Raw genomic sequence first — 11,981 nt, forward strand, 5'->3', positions numbered from 1 at the left:
GATGGCAGTAACACATCTCAAAAAACACCATCTTTTGTTGTTGGTATCCAGTTTAGTATTGTTATTCTGCCCCTCGGTTGTTGCTTTGTTGGTTTTCTTTGGCTGGCGCATTTCTCAGGTTTCCCAATAGTGAGCAGTATTACCCCTTCAGTTTGTGGCTTCTTCTTTGGTTATTTGGTGTGCACTACACTGCCCCCTTTGGTGATGTGTTGTAAGCAGCAGGTAAAGTTCACGCAGGCAGTGGGAGAAAATGCATGGAGCAGAGAACAAGCTGCAAAACTTTAAGCCCAGTGTACATTGTTGGGGAGTTTGTTGAGCCATAATCTGTAAGTAAGCAATGTCTAGCTTCATTTTCTGTAAGATTTGTTACTTTCATGTTACTTAAAAGGTTATTTGAACGTATAAGGAAAGATGTTAACGATGAATGTAAAGCATAAGGAAAGCTATGTTGCTAACTTCTGTTTTGTTTACAAAATATGTTGATACTGATGCTTACGTATTATTTTACTGCATGTTCACAGTCTTACAAATTAAAAGAGGAAAAAACGGTCTTCAGTTAAAGACACAAAGACAAAGCGATGTGTCCTGTCGTTCCTGGAACCATCTCCTCTTGTGTTAAGCTCGCTGCATAGGGTGAATAGCCATACATTCACCTGAGGGCAGCAGAATTGTCTTGCTGCAATATTCAAGGCTTTCCTTGAAAAATAAGCCATCTAGATGAGATACGATGTTGTTATAAAACCTGAATGTACCTTTCAGGATGATGCTGAAAATGTCTTTTTTTTCTAATTGTTGAACCTCTTCCCATCTTTACTTGTGAGAAACTGCCTCTTTCAGATGCTATTTTATACACAATCATGTTAATGGACTATTGCCAATTAATTAGCTACTTAGTGTTCTTCCAACTGTTTCTTTATAGTACCTGTTACTTTTCTGACTTTAGTTGATGCTGTCCTACTCCTTTTTAGATGTGTTAATGCAATTAAATTCTAATATTTTTGATGAAATAGCAAATTTTCTCAATTTAAATACTATTTATCCCTCATGTTGTTAATAAAATATTGATACTTTTTGGAACTAGTATTGTATATGAACATGAATACAGCCATATTTTTTTTTGGCTGTGATGTATGTACATTCACAGAAATTTCACTGCTGTCAGGAACGCAACACATTGAAAGATGATGCAGGTTTAGCGTGGAATAAAAGCACCACATTTAGAAATATATTTGTGAAAAAAACCCCCAAAAAAGCAAAGCAAAAAAAGCCCACTGAGTTTAAAAAGTCAGTGTTGTAATTTGCAGTTACTTGTTTGTATTTTTACTCAACTGATATGATGCCTACAGGTCAGTGAATAAGTTTGCAAAACTTTTCAACATATAACTAGTGGTTTTAAAGTTATATGTAGCTTAATAATATTTCACATATGTCTAGATTAAGAAAATGTTTTACAAAACTGGCAAATAAGTACTTGCTAATTACTTCCATTGTGCCTCCCTCTTTCTGTAGCATACTGGGACCTGAAGGGAGAAGGAGGGGATTGTGCAGGCATGAGTGGAAGGCTGAAAAGTGACTCTGGCCAAAGTTTGGACAGAAAGCACCCTGTAAATAAATGTTCACTAATCTGCAACACTGTCTGTATTGGATCCTTGCATCAAAGCATTCTTTGCAAAATAGCTTCTTGTTTGATCAATATTGCTATACAAATCCTGACCTGACAAGTTACTCAGTGTACAAGAATAAGTGTGGAAATGATTATCAAAGATCAGGGAACAATCCATAATAGATGTTCATAAAAAATAATTAAAATGTGTTGATGTCCTCTCTTTTTAAAAATAGTAGAAGTGACATTTTGTGTTTGTGGAAGCCTTGGTCAAATCCAATTTTTTACTTTGACTTTTTTTCCTCTTTTTCTATGGCTCAGTAGAACATGTTGAAGTGAGCACTTTAGAAATATATATTTCAACTTTGAGACCTCCACACATTGTAAGCTTGGTTTGATTTTCTTACAATACCTACCACCATTTCTCTTGGCTTGCCATATAACCACCTCATTTTTTTTGCCTTCAGTTATCTTTCTCCTGTCTGCCTTTCTCCATTTATAACTTGAGTTTCCAACCTGTTTGAATCAACTAAGCAAGGTTTCAGGCAATGAAAAGAATCAGCCTTGTCAAAGGATTCCTCTCACTCTCCTCTGTGACATCATAGTGCACTGTGCATTTCAAGCTAGCTGCTTTTCCTTAACACCCTCACTGGGGTCAGCCTTTATTTTTGTATTATAATGAATACAAATACAGCTTATAGTAAACAATTTAACGATATGAAAACAAAACAAACAAAAAAAACCCAACCTAAACAACAACAAAAAAAAAAAATTCACAACATATACAAGTAGGAGTCAACAGTTTTGAAATAACTCTGGCTAATTAAAATGAAATTACACTTTTTAATAAAATGATTTAACATGTTTAGTTTAATTAAATAAAAAAATGAATGCATTTCAGTGCATTGTTTGAAGGTTGAGGCATGGTTAAGATCACAACCATTATATATATAAGATCTATCTGTAATCCATCTATCCCTTACAACAGAAAAAAACGTTTTAAGGTATAAAAGAGATTTAAAAATAGAAAGGTATTGAGTTTGTCATTTGTGATCAATCATATCTCATAAATTAGGGGTACTTTGTAATCTTCATTGTTTTCAGCCTTCATAATTTCCAGATGGTATGTGCCATCATTAGTGACTTTAGAATTCATGGGAGCTGGATTCTGGAGCAAAGCCTTCTATGTGACTGATTGCTTTAGTGGGTATTCCTGAGGTATCTCTTCATGTACTACCTAGAGTTATCACCTGATAATGATATTCCACATAACCACATGATCCACATCCTTTATCCATATCCACTAAATATTGTCTCTCTACATTACATCTTTAGGTCAGTCTCTGAGCTCAGTATGTTTTACATACATTATGTTTTAACACCCAGAAGCATACATCACGCATGCTCTGCTATACCTTCTCCAATAGTTGTTATTCAACTGTTGGTCTATGTTTTTATGCTTTCTTCTCACACAACTGGGCTGAGGCCCAACTTAATTCCCCAGTTAGAAGTCTCAGCCTCAGCTTTGTCAAAGCTACAAGACAAGATCACATCAGGATACACTGATGACTGCAATAATGAAACACAGTGCCCATGAGAGTTTCACCAGTTCTCAAAACATCTCTATTATTACCATTTCCTGCTGATTCCCTTCGCACCTCCTGCCATTTTTCCCTGCAAATAATATTCACAGCTCATGTCCTGTTGATAACGGAGAGAAAATATTTTGTTAATCTATTCTAAACATGCTTATCACCTGATTAATGTACCCAATGCAATTTACAAAAAGATAAAATTTTCTTTGCATTTATTCCTCCCTATTTCTCTGTCCCCTCATATGGTAAATGGACTGATTCTTATATAGTGCTTCTCTACTCTCTCTGCTTGATAGAACATGCAACATTCACCCACTCGCACAAGCACTTCCTTCTATGCTTTTTAAGTACTTACTAACTAATTCACACACTTTCATGCCTCAGAGATGATTTTGCATGCAGACTAGAGAGAGCCAGGGATCAAACCACCAACCAAGTAGATCAGGGGTGTCAAACTCAAATACACAGTGGGTCAAAATTCAAAACTGGAACAAAGTCGCGGGCTAACATTAATATTTATTGAAAAAAAAAAAATCTTCCTCCAGATTTAAGAATGAATCTTTTCTTATGGACTCAAACAAGCTTTGCTCAAAAACTGAATATGGAACAAGCAAAGCTCAATACTAAAACATATTAGCTGTATAATACCAGTAGGCCAGCTCTAATAGTAATTTGGTATGGCTTCGATTATCTACTTCATAGGTATCAAACTCTGGCCCGTGGGCCAGATTTGGCCCGCAGCCTAATTACATTTGGCCCGCGGGCCAGAGTTTGACACCTATGAAGTAGATGATCTGCTCTACCTCCTGAGCTACAGCCAACCTGTATAGACATGTACCCCTGAATCTTATAACATTTAATTCTACTTTTTTGATTCTGGGGTGTACTCTTCCTCAGTTAAGGACAGTTAACTTTCATCAAGTTAACTGTCCTCACTGACAGAGGGAATGATCCTACAGTCTGATTATATTTTTTTCCTCCACCAAATAAGTTCTTATGTTCTTCTTGTAAATTAGAATAAGATGGTCTGACTACTTATGTAACCAATCCGTGCTCTCAGTGGTTTAACAAAGAGGTTACCCTGATGACTACGGTCCAACATGCTCCAATATAGCTGATTCAAATGATCAGTTGGGTATAAAATGCTGTGGCTGTCTGATAACAGGATGAACATTTGAATCAGTTGTGTTGGAACATCTGACCTGGTGTTCCGAAGATAAATAGAATTCAGAAGTAGAAGAAGTCGGATTAGTAGCGCATTTCCTGTTGCTGTGTCCCAGGCAGCTTTGCTTCTTAGGAAAAACAATTACTTGAGCACCAGGTCAAAGGTCAAAACCTTTTTTACTCTTCATTTTATTGCTGTGACATGTCATGTGACATTAAAAACAATATTAATAATAATATATTATTATTAATAATACAAGTAATAATACAAGTATAATAACCAAAATACATAGAAGGTTAATGCATTTGTAAATCCTAAATATTTGAAATAATATCTGCTATCTTCTTCTTTAGTATCTGATATGCTTCTCAGGACAACCATCAACTTCTTTGTGATTAAGGATGAATCATTATTGTCATCTTAACCTGACGAATAAATTTTAATCTTAGTCAACTTAACAGGAACATTTAAAACCTTATCCTTATTTTTGTTCTTTAGCATATCAGCTAAGAAAACATAGCTATGTTCCAACAACTAAAAATGAAAAAAAAAGCATTAATAACAAAAGTATAAAAAAATGCACAATTAGAAATGCATAATATACGATGCTAATCAATTGATTTGTCTTATAATTTATTTCATTTGTAATATTTAAACCTGTAGTTTTATGTTAGTAATGTTCTATTAAGCAACAGTTTTTGTCTTCTGTCTCTTTTTTCTTCCCGAGTCTTACAAAACCTAAAAGCTATCTACCAAGTTCACATCCCAAAGAAGCTGAAGGCAGAAGGACAAGGTACAGAAAAAAGTGCAACATAAACAATAAAGCTGCCAGCAGCTCTTTGTGTCATGAAAATGATGAATGAAAACAACTTGAAATTTATTAGTCATGTAAATCTGCATGATGCTTTCCTTATTTTCCCTGGCTGTATTATTACAAGAGCAAGTTTATTTATTTTGAACATCAATCAATCAATCAATCAATCAATCAATCAATCAATCAATCAATCAATCAATCAATCAATCAATCCTGTATATTTGAAACGTAATATATCTATAAATACATTTCCAGGATTAGCCACAAACTGCAAGTTGTATCTCAGTTACATATGGCCATTATTTCAATAAAAATGTTAATAAAGTTTACTTAATTTAAAACACCATATGAACATAACATATTTTACGTTCTCTGGAGTATTTTCTGTGAGCTGAAGGGCTGTTCTTTATCAGGGCATGCATGTGCAGCATGTCCAATCAGATGAATCTCAAAATGGTTGTTGGAAGTACTGGATATATAACATTTCATATTGGCTTCACCGTATCCAACTGACACAATACTGACTGGTATGTGGATTTTAATACAGCCTCTGGATACACTTACCAAGTAAGGCCCATGAAGACTGTTTGAGTTTGTTTGTATCTTGCAGCCAATTATAGCACAGATTGCTGGTCAAGTCTGATAAAATTCCTTTAGTGAAAAGGGAGAATAATTTCCACCCTCAGGCTCAGATTTCTTCCAACTTCTTCCAACAATACACCCATGGGAACTTTCAACCTCAAAATCATTTTAACATGTTAAACTAAACATATGCAGGGTTTTGGAGGGTCGTGCTCATTTATGAAGTTTTGCAAATGTATCAAACTTCTACAAATATACATATTACCAAGCTGTTATCTCTTACAATAAAATGGGTCTAGATAGTCTGTGAACATACTGCTGTATGAGTTGATTGAAGCAAGCAGTATGTCCTTCAATAATCTTTCTATCCTGTTAATGCTTTTATATACATTTTTAATTCAAAACTCTGCACACAATGTATATTCTGTTTTATATAGAAACGGTTGAGTGCAGTGGTAAACTATTCGGTACTATAGTAAAACGTTTCTAGCATTCAATTACGTAGTGTGTATGGCCATGTCAAAGTTCAGTCAGACCACCATACAGGCTTCTTTACCAGTAGAACCCCACCCTGCCCTCATTTATGTCAACACAATAGTTTCTCCAACCTCAACCAACAAATACATACAGACTCACACATAGCCAGTGTGAAGCTGACAAGAGAATAGCATGGTGAAGACCGTGTTACTTGAGTTGGCATAAAACCTTTTCCATCAGAAATCAGTCTTAAATACATGGATTTGGAACCATACCCAACTTGAATTTAGCAGGTTGGGTGAGGAAGCTACAACGCCTGCTGCTCATAACAGTTGAATAACAAACAGTCCAATTTTCATCTGAACAAATTGAAACAAAAGAGAATGGTCGCCAACAGCGAAAAGCACTGATGACAGTCACCCAATAGGTGTGTGACATTTTGAAATGATTTGGCACATTGCAAACATGCTATATTAATACCATTGTACACACCTGGCTTTTCACATGTTTTCTTAACCCCTTATTTAAACATTAACTGTAGGGGCACAACCTGACCAGATTGCTAGTGCATGCCACTAACAAATAAGGATTATCACTCAGATCCACATCTCACTAATAACTGAACTTAACCAGTGGTGTTAAAAAGGATACACAACACTTCAGTTCAAATTTAGTAAACATAACTGTGAGTAGACATATGAAATCACCCATTAAATTGGCAACTATTGTTTTATGGCTACAGTGAAGTATTCTTGATACTTAAGTCTAGTTATTATCAGTCAAACATTTTCAAGTTGAAGCTTCTAAAATAAAATCTGTTTAATTTGGAATCTTAAATTATTTCAGACTGCTAGTTGGTCATACCTTGTATCTTGTATGACCAACTTTTAAAAATAATTCTTAATATTTTTTTAGCCCAAGCAAAAATTCTGTTACAGTTATATTGGCATTTTAATCCATAAAGAAAAGTTATTTCGTGGAATCCTTCCTGAATTAAACTAAACATCAAAGCCATCATTAATAATAGTCATGAACCTAGGGGTGTGCAAAATGATTTTAACCCTTCTGTACAGCTTGCACATATTATTCTGCCGAAAGAAGCCACTGCCATTAAGGAATACTGTTGACATGAAAGGGTGTATATGGCCTTTTGCATAGTTTAGGTCGGTGGTACTTATGGAGATGACATCCGCATGAATGGAAAAACCCTAGGTTCCACAGAAGAACATATTCCAGAGCATCACACAGCTTTCTTCCTACAAGCTTACTTAGTGCATACTGCTGCCATATCTTCAGGGTGTGGATACATCCACATCCACATGACTTAAAGAAAACCTATCTTATTAAATCAAGGCACTCTTTTTCCATTACTGTGTGGTCCCATTTGGACAGTGATCTGCCCACTGTTCTTTTGGTGCTTTTGGTGATTGACAAGGGTCAGCATGGGCTCTCAAGCTTTGATGCACTATATATTCTGACACCTTTCTATCATACGTTCAGGAACTTTTTCCCCAAGACTATTTTTGGGTCAAAAGTTGTACTACTGTACATCTAAAAATTTACATTTTTGTGCAGGAAAGAAAACCTTCTGAAAAAGTCCAAGTATTATCTGCCAACTATAATTAAAAGCCTGTGTCCCTTCATCTGTGATTGTATAAAGCTTAACTATTAAATAAAAATAGACAATTATTTCAGATCACTGAAAGCAAACAAGAAAAATAACATAAATGACTTCAGTGCTCTAGCTCTTCTGTATTATATATCATAAACACACCATGAATCCTCTGGAGAAGTCAGAAGGACTACATAAGGCTCATAACAGATGGCATAGCATTACTCTTTTAGAATACATCAAAAATTAGATGATCTCAAGAGGACAACACATTCAGAAAGCCCATTATGGTATGTCTAGTGAGAGACAACAGCTTGGGTATGCTCAACAGGAGTTCATTTGCCCCAGTGGTAATAACTATACAATATGTGAATAAACATGTATGGTATAACATGTGCTGTAACATTGAAGGAAAAGACCTTTGATTGAAATAAAATTAAACAAAAAACAAACAAAAAAAACAAAAACACAAACAACCCCCCCCCCCCAAAAAAACAAACAAACAAAAAAACCTGTGTGACAGCTATAAAAATTAACTAAGAAAAACAAATAAAAACAAGAATGTTATCAAGAACATACATGTAAAAAGTGTATTTACAAAAACAAGTCCTAAACACATAGTTTTTAAAGGCCTGTCTGTGCAAAATTCTCTTGTGACATTAAAAATAGACACAGCGTCAGTTTTGCAACTGAAAGGTACAGTTACAGTTAATTTTCAGTCTAACCTTATTATATTCATCACATTTACATATCACATATTTATATGCAGTTGTCTCTGTGTGCTCTTTCTCAGCAGTGCAGTACACAAGCAGCTATCTATATATGTATATGTATACATATAAAAAGCTGTATGTATAGGTTTTTTTTAATGTGTCTGTAGTATCAGAACTACACGTTAAATACATGTTGAAAATTGTGTCAAAATGCTGCAGTCTTTCAATATGAAATATTGGGTTTCATAAAGATCTGTAGCCCCTGGTGTGATATGCACATTTATGCATGTGCCTCAGTAACAGTGACTTTAATATTGCAGTATGGGTATGACTCTGATGGTATATGATGCTCTGTGTTCTTCTCCTGCACATCCTACAGATTAGCTGTGAGAAGCTCACCTAGATATCAACATTTGCACCTTGTGTATAACATATATGTATAACAATCTCAGGGTAATATTAGTTTAAATCTGTAGCATTCAATTGGATTGAAATTCTATGGTACCCAAGGCTGTGCTTTATTTTGAAAACTTGTTTTTAAGGTGTCCTCCTTACTGAGGTGCATTTGCTAGCATTTTTGGTAGACTGAATTTTAAATTTGAGGTTTTCTGTCAACGCCCAATTGGATTTTCAAAACTGTATAAATAAAGCAATTTGAAAGACATTTTAGTTACTGAGTTTCAATCTGTACATCAGACAGCTGCCTTTAATACTGCAATAGTGTGGCTTTCTATGCATGTGTGTATTGCATGAAATAAATCACTAATGGCTTTCCAGTTTTGCTTTGTACTTTGGATGATTCTACAAGAAGCTGCACAGATTGTAAAAATCAATTGCCTCACAGCAGGATTACATATTTACTGTGATATTTATGGATAAAAGGATGGAAAAAAGTGCACCAGATCAGAACTGGGAATAAAGATGAATAGAGCTGTCTTCCATTAGATCTGCAGTAGTACTGGAGTGTTTAGCTATGTATGTAACCCCGAGTACTCTGCCTTACGTAGCCGTGTCAAAACTACCTGTTCATGTGCACAGATACATTTATAAACAGACTCGGGAAGCACCGAAAAGCTGTTGAGCATCAGAAGGAACCAAATGCCTGAAAGAACTTTCCAGAGGTTTAAAGTCCTTCCAATGTTTTTTTTTTCCTTGAAAGGAACATTATTTGTCATGTGGTCTGTTGGATGGAGTTAAAAGGACATTCAAGCTCTACTGTGAGAAAACTGGCTTTGATCTTCTGATGGCCTAAGCTCCATTCAGCACTGCAATATGTAAAGTGTAAATTGTTAAGGGTAGGCTTTACTTTTGCAAACACCGTACATCAGTCAGTATGCGTTTCTGTTCTTCTTCAGCACAGTTCACTATTTCTTCACTTAAAACGCTATCTATAATAGCACCTTTTTTCAACCATTAAAAATTCTTGAGGGGTTATGGACAAAAGACAGACATTATTGTTGCTGATGAACAGCAATCCTCCTAAATCTCTACACACACACACACACACACACACACACGTTTTATATATATATATATATATATATATATATATATATATATATATATATATATATATATATATATATATATATATCAGATGCAGGAAATGTCTTTTTTTTATTAAATCCCCAAGGCCATTACAGCAAGAGTCTGTTCTTCTTTGTCAAAAAAGAGAGGGGGAGCAAGTGAGAGACAGCAAGAGCAAGTTGAGGTTGACAGTTCAATCAAATTGTGGCTAATAGTTAACTTTATCGGTTTCTCCTTCCTAGGGTGGTATCATGACCAGACACCTGCAACCCAGAGAAAATGCGAGCACAGTGAGAGGGCATGCATCTTCAAACAGGGCCAGGATTTGAGTCAAAGATTTCAATCGGCACTGGAATTATCCCAGCCTGCAGGCATGGATCTGTGGAACTGTTCTATCATCTGAAAGACTTGGATCTCTGCAACACAGTTGCTTCTTTGAGCCAGGAAGATTTACTGTCAGGAGTGTGTCTGACTTCATTCAAAGCGAATGCTTTTTAAATATATGAAAGGTCCCTGATTTAAATTTCTGTAAAATAATCAAGAGGCAGTTTATTTGAACTTTTTTGTCATCAATTTTAATAGAGCAAAATAAATAAAATGTTAGCAAGAAGTCTTGGTATTGTTTAAAAAAAGCCTCTAATCATAAAGCCATGATAACACAACATCTTGTATGTTGATAGAAAAACTTGGTGCTGGTAAGGCACAATGTATCTTCCTTTTCAGTTATTACTTCTTGTTTAAAGTCGTGTTTAGTTAGTTCTGATTTTTGGCACACAACCTTGTGATGTTTTTTCCCTATTACATTATCAAGGCTACTGTATTTGGAAAACACTGATTTACTTATGTATATGTAGCAGAAAAATCATCATTCATTTTTAGTCATATTTCAGTCTAGCTAATGAAGAAATCCAATGTAAATCTTGTTCACTCTATTTTTAGGGTGTACCCCGCCTTTCGCCCTATGAAAGCTGGGATGGGCTCCCGCGATCCTGGAAAGAATAAGTGGAAGTGAATGGATGGATGGATGGAAGTTTATATGTATCCTTTTATTTGAGAGTCTGTGTTTGAAGTCAAAATCTTTTAAAGCCCTGATGCAGCACTGGGATATACAACATATTTCTTATGGTGGCACAGTATTTGTTGAATCACCAGAAGATTAAAATAGGACAGGGAATACAGGGAATATTCCAAATGAACCCTTAGATGATCCTTTTGACTCTGACAATAACTACTTTTTAGGCCACAAAATGCCCCAAAGCTGTTGTAAAAATATAATATAGTTATTTATCTCACTTTAAATGACTCAAACTACTTCAGCCTGAACTATAAAAAGCAATTATATATATATATATATATATATATATATATATATATATATATATATATATATATATATATTACTTTAACCCTTTAAGAGATGGCATATTTACATAATGCCACTGATTTTTATAGAAAAACAAAAACAAAAATAATTTCTCTAAAATACATTTTAGAGAAATTAAAATACAATGCAAGGAGTGTTTGATTATATTTGTATTTTTATTAGGCCCACAGATAAGTTAATGATTGGCAGTGACTTGACTTGCATGCATTTTTTTTGTCAGATTTTTAAAAAAAAATATCACTAGTGATCCCAAGGACACAAAATGGTAGCTGCTGTAAAATAATTATCGAGTAATATTTTTTGTACTTTAAATGATGCAGTATTTTAAAACTAATTCAGCCTGAACTAAAATATTATATAAATTATATTTTTTGGATTTTTAGCCCCATTTAAGGCCAGTATGTTTACATATAGAAAGAAAGAAAACCCAACAAAAAACAAAAATAATTTGCATAAAATACATTTCAAAGAATATTTTTATTAGGTGCTAAAATGGGTCAATAATTGGC

The 11,981-nt window shown here is 34.6% G+C and overlaps 1 long non-coding RNA gene across 1 annotated transcript; it reads left to right on the forward strand.

The window, feature by feature from the left end:
* The first annotated feature begins 221 nt into the window (after positions 1-221).
* Positions 222-11,253, forward strand: LOC143419689 (uncharacterized). The gene is made up of 3 exons (XR_013099700.1): positions 222-326; positions 1,510-1,604; positions 10,331-11,253. It is a non-coding gene; the product is annotated as an uncharacterized LOC143419689 (long non-coding RNA).
* The last annotated feature ends 728 nt before the right edge of the window (positions 11,254-11,981 follow it).

The sequence above is a fragment of the Maylandia zebra genome, linkage group LG7, assembly GCF_041146795.1.
Source record: "Maylandia zebra isolate NMK-2024a linkage group LG7, Mzebra_GT3a, whole genome shotgun sequence".
Classification (NCBI taxonomy): Eukaryota; Metazoa; Chordata; class Actinopteri; order Cichliformes; family Cichlidae; genus Maylandia; species Maylandia zebra.